The sequence below is a fragment of the Choloepus didactylus genome, chromosome 2 (genome assembly GCF_015220235.1).
Source record: "Choloepus didactylus isolate mChoDid1 chromosome 2, mChoDid1.pri, whole genome shotgun sequence".
Lineage (NCBI taxonomy): Eukaryota > Metazoa > Chordata > Mammalia > Pilosa > Megalonychidae > Choloepus > Choloepus didactylus.
The window spans coordinates 56,070,674-56,076,515 of record NC_051308.1 but is presented as its reverse complement, the minus strand read 5'-3'; positions in this window follow the sequence as shown (position 1 = coordinate 56,076,515).

The window sequence follows — 5,842 nt, the reverse complement described above, 5'->3', positions numbered from 1 at the left end:
TCCTTGGGCTCACCGTAAGCTGGCTGCCTCCCTCAACCAAAGATCACAACTCCTATCAAGTGGTTCCCAATCCCTCTCTTTCTCTCCTTCCTCCTGGCCCCCTTTCTCTCTCTCTCTCCCTCTGGATTCAGATAATCACTCTCTTCCTTTGACCTTTCAAGCCAGGAGTTGGGAAAACTGATTTGCTTCTGGCCCCAGGGTACTGTACTGCACAATTCCTTGTTGCTTCACTGAATAACCTGTTGACCCTTTGTACATTGTCCCTTTATTTCTTAAACACTCCTGAAATTACTCCTCAAAGTGGAAGGTGCAATTTGTTTCCTCCCAGGACCTGACTGATACAGGTCAGGAGTGCAGGCTGGGAGCTCACCGAGGAGGCTACCTTCTAGGCGTGGGAGCAAAGCATCTCTAAGCTGCTCCAGGACTGCGGCAGTGGGGATGAAAGGGAAGGACAGATCAGATAGGAAGTCAAATCAATATATGATGATGTATTGAATGTAGGGAATTAGGGAGAAGGAGGAATCTAGCATTACTCCCTGCTTGATGCCTTATGAATTGGTGGCAGATGGAACCATTCACTAAGTTAGGAACTGTAATAAGACAGGAGCCAGGGCTGGAGAAGCAATCATTGGTTTAATCTAGGACATACTGGGTTTGAGATGTTTGTGGAGTGTTTAGGCAGTGATGTCTAATAGACAGTAGATTTATGAAACCAAATTCAAACTAGGGATGTGGGCAAGTGATAGCCATTTTGAACTCTTCAGATCATAGGTGGTCAATGAAGTTATGAGCATGTATGAGATCACCCAAGTGGGCATATAGAGGAAGAAAGAGGCCTACAAAAGGAATCGAGAAGAAACAACCAAAGGAGTAGGAGAAAAAACAGAGTCCACAGAGTGTCAGAAAATATGGTGGGACCGAATGTCATGAAGGAATGACTGGATGACACAAGTGCAACAAGAGACTGCCAGGAAGGTAGGACTGAAAAAATCACTTTAGATTGGCAAGAATGCAGGTGTACCTGTGGTGTGAGCACAGTGATATTGAAACCAGACTCCAATGGGGTGAACAGTAAAAGGGACACATGAATGTAAACCACTCTTTCTAGAAGTTTGGCAATTAAAGGGAAGGGGACATATATAAAAGGCAGTGTGTGAGAGGAATGCAGGATCAAATATCTTTGAAAGATGAATGGATATTGTAGATGGGGTAAGGGTACTCTGTAAATATCTGGTACATAGATTGTCTTCTTCTATCCCACTGACTCTTTGAAGTCAGTCCTGCTTCTCCCCTCCACTTCTTCAGTGACCCAGGATGTTTGAGGGCTGCATTGTTCAGGTAGCATGTATCCCAGTGTCTGAGCTCTCGATGCCTCACAAGGTTCTTTGGCTGCTAGCCTCTCTGTAATCAGGTGGTGAGCAAGAGTTTAGTGGCCACCAGAAACCCAGGGGGCTCTCAGTTTGGAGACATCAGCCCAAAAGATTGGAAAGGTTTAAACATGTTCATATGTTGGGGGTAAGACCAGAGGAGATAGAGAGGTGATTAAAAAAAATTTCCCAATGGAGAAGGGAGAAGGATGGGATCCAGGGCATACATGGGTAGAGTTGCCTGGGATATCTTTGAGAGGAAGGGTGCACAAGCAGATGTGTTTTTAGATTGGTAAGCCTAGAGAGTAGAAGCCGAGAGAACTGGTTGCCACCTGATAGCCTTTAAGCAATCTGCTGAGAGAGAAGGGGTCCAGGTGGTGTCAGCAGCTTGAGAAAAGTGATGTTAAAATAATCACTAAAAAGAATGACAGTGGTAGCTTCTTAGGGAGATAGAATGGAATTGTCAGTTGAGTTGAGAATATAGCTGGGATTGAATTTCCTAATATGTAGGAAAGTATATGAATCCCTTTCCTCTTCAGCACTTGGCAGCCCAGGTGTAGATAGATGTTGGGTCACCTTTGGGAGTTCATAAGATACATATGGTGGAAAGATAAAGGGGAAAGAAGGTTCCTGACAAAAGAGGGAGGAAAGACTGAACCTTGAAGAAGAGGGAATTATGGGTCTGAGCTACATCTGGTCTTTCTCTCCCTCCAATCTCTTCTCCAACACTGAGGCCAGTGTTCTTTCTAAAGCAAACATCTGCTTCCCCGCGTAAAAGCAACTAGAATGTAAGCTCCGTGAAGGCAGGGATTTTTGACTTTGGTTTTTAAACTTTTGTATCCTCACAGCCTAGAATAGTACCAGGCACATAGCATGCGCTCGAGAAAATTTTACTAAAGTGAATGAATGGATGGCTCCTTACAACTCTTAGGTAAAGTTCAGATTCCTTAAGAAAGTCTACAAGGCCTCTCACAGTCTGGCCATTGCTTTTCCCTGTAGGCTCAGAGGACAGGGACTTGGCCTTCTTCAGCCCCGGATCCCCAGAACAACGCCTACCACGTATTAGACATTCAGTAAATGTGTGTTGACTGAGTAACTCCCTCCTACTTTACAGTGCCAGCTCCTTAATGAACTCCTTGCAGTTCCTAGAATGCACAATCTTCTCACTTTGAGACCTTGCCACCAGCTTTTCCCTCTGTCTAGAAAGCACCTCCTAGCTCCGTCCCCCCTCCATCACCCTTCCCTTTATGTGGCTTTCGTTCTATGTGGTATGCAGAGTAACGGCCTCCCAAACATGTTCACTTTCTAATCCCTGGAACCGTGAATATTTTATCTTGTTATGCAGCAAAAGGATTTCACAAATGTAAGTAAATTGAGGACTTAGAGATGGGGAGATTATCCTGGATTATCCAGGTGGGCCCAATCTAATCAGCAGACGCTGATAAGCAGAGAAACTTTCCCAGATGAGGCTGAGGGAGATGGAAGAATAGTCAGAGGGACGCAAGATTGTTGGCTTTAAAGATGGACAGAGGCTTCTAGACATCAGGTAGTGTGAAATAAGCCAGACACAAAAGGACAACTGACGTATGATTTCACTTATATGGAATAATTAGAATATGCACATTCACAGAGACAGAAAGTAGATTATAGGTTACTAGGAGTCAGAAACGGGGGCATAGGGAGTCAATGCTTAATGGGTGCAGAGTTTCTATTTGGGGTGATGGAAAAGTTTTGTTAATGGTTGGTGGTAACAGTAGCATAACATTGTGAATGTAATTAATGCCACTGAATTGTATGTTTAAAAGAGGTTAGAATGGGAAATTATATGTTGTATGTATGTTTTCACAATGGAAAGGAAAAAAAGGACAAAGGGAATAATGAGCTAATAAATGTAAGCGCCTCTAGAAGCTGAAAAAGGCTAGGAAACAGATTCTCCCCTAGAATCATTAGAAAGGAACACAGCCCTGCTAACACCTTGATTTTAGCCCAGTGATCAATTAGAAGAACCATGTTGGACTTCTGATCTCCGAAACTGTAAAATAATAAATTTGTGTTGTTTTAACCCATTAGGTTGGTGTTAATTTGTTATGACAGCAAGAGAAAACTAATACACCCTGGTTCTCTGGGAAGCTTCCCTAGAATGTTTAAGAGTGTCTAGACATGGCTGATAGCTATCAGGATGTTGTAACTGTTTGCTTTTCCTTCTGGATTCGGGGGAAGGCAGACAAGGGTTGGGTGGTGGGCTCCTTAAGGACAAAGAAATTTCCACTGCATTTACCTCTGAATTTCTAGGTCTAATTTGTTGCCTGACCCAAAGCTGGTACTCAATACATGCTTGGTGAAGAAAGGAATGAATGAATATCTAAATCTAGTTTACAGGAAGAAAGAGAGTGACTGAGCTGGATGATGAAGAGGTTGAGATTTAAGATCTCAGTGGTAATAACAAGAACTAGGTTACCGGTCAGGGAAGCCAGAGGCTGAAATCAATGGGAGGAGAAGGTCATTGGAATCCATTTACCTGAGCTATTTTCTCCTGGGGCCCTGCTCTAGGCTAGGGCTAATCTGTAAAATGAATTTGAGCTAAAAATCAGAAAAGGCAATGTTTGTAACACTTTTATTTAAAAACCTTCCAGTAGACTTCAAAGAGATTTAAATAGCTTGAAAGATGACTGGATATTGTAGATGGGGTAAGGGTACTCTGTAAATATCTGGTGCATAGATTGACTTCTTCTATTCCATTGACTCTTTGAAATCAGTCCTGCTTCTCCCCTCCACTTCTTCAGTGACTCAGGATGTTTGAGGGCTGCATTGTTCAGGTAGCATGTATCCCAGTGTCTGAGCTCTTGACGCTTTGCAAGGTTCTTTAGCTGCTAGCCTCTCAGTATTCACAGGTGGTGGGAGAGAGGTTAGAGGGGCCACTGGAAACCCAGGGGGCTCTCAGTTTGGAGACATCAGCCCAAAAACACCAAAGGAGACTTCTCAAAACTACTTCTCTGTACCGTGCATGTTCTCAGTACCGTGTAATGGTCTCAACCCCAAAGACCATGCACAGAGATGATGGAAGACTGGGTCCCGGGGGAGGCAGCTACACTTGGTGCTGGTTTGAGAAGCCCTGGGAAGGCCCTGGAAACTAAATATCTCCCCACTTGCCTAAAATTCCACCATTGGAGAGATGCTTTCTGGTTCTTCAGTACACTTGCAGTCAACTCAAAATTATCTCTTACTCTACAAGACAGTACTGTGGAGATCTCAAGATTAGAACGACAAGACCTCACCATCCAAGTGGGTGCCGCAGACCCTTTTAAAACACAATTATCATTCCAAGGTGCAATCAGTTAAGCCAACACTTGCCTGTTGAGTATAGGTACTGTTAGGAATCCAGGCAACAGATGTGCAAGACAGTGTGAGAACTGCCAAGATAAACTTCTGTTGGTCAACTACTTTTCCCACTTCTGATACAGAGTTGATGTGATTTTCAAACACAGATGACTGTGATGGGAAGGAGGGTAAAAATATCCATTTAAAAATTAGTGGGAAAAAATATTAAAAATTTGTGGGAGAAATTAAGCTCAGGAAGTAGACGCTCCAAATATAGAATCTGTGTGTTTAGCCTGCCCTCTAGTGGGAACATTCTACGGGGAGTGAAAGGCTTCAAGAAACGCTTCCCGACGATTTTAGACTAAATAGGCTGCACGATAGCACTTGGGTGGTGGTATCAATGTAATATAGATGAGGCAGACTTAGTTCATGCTATCTCAGATAGGAATTTGCAATGTTAGCAAGCCAAACTTTCAATAGTTGCCCATTGTCCGTAAAATAAAATTATTCTCTTTAGTCTGAAATAAACCTGATCAGCTTTCTCTGACCACTTCTGTCTACCTCCTTCCATTTCAGCCACAATAATCTATTCACTGTTTCCGAAATCAACCTTATGCTCCCCATATCCCTTTTCAGATTTCCTTACCATTTTCCTCACTATTCTGCTTAACTGGCTGCTGTGGAAATAGGTCTCAATAAGCAACTTACTGATTGGTTAATCCGGTTCAGTCTATTTAACTTTAAATAGCTAATTTATTATCCCGAATGAAGGGGGAATCAGATGTAACAAAGTCATTGGGCAAGGAAAAAACATTAAGACTCCTTTATTGCCCTTTTAGGGACACTAGACAGATATTTCAATTTCCTTTCCTTAAAAAAAAAAAAAAAAAAAGTTAGGCTGTATACTATTTTCTATGTCTCATCCATAAAAACACAGCAATAAGTTTTTCCTTATCTAACACCATGGGTGTTCAAGAAATATGTTTCAATAAATAAATGAACGCCTCTTCTGCTGTTTACAGTCTCTTCTGTACACTTTCAACAGTTACTTTTTGAACTCAACTGTGATCACGTCATTCATTTCCTTGCTGAAAACTCAAGGGCTCCTATCCTCATATCTGCGCCTTTCTGCCCTGACCTCTCTCCACTTCTTTCCT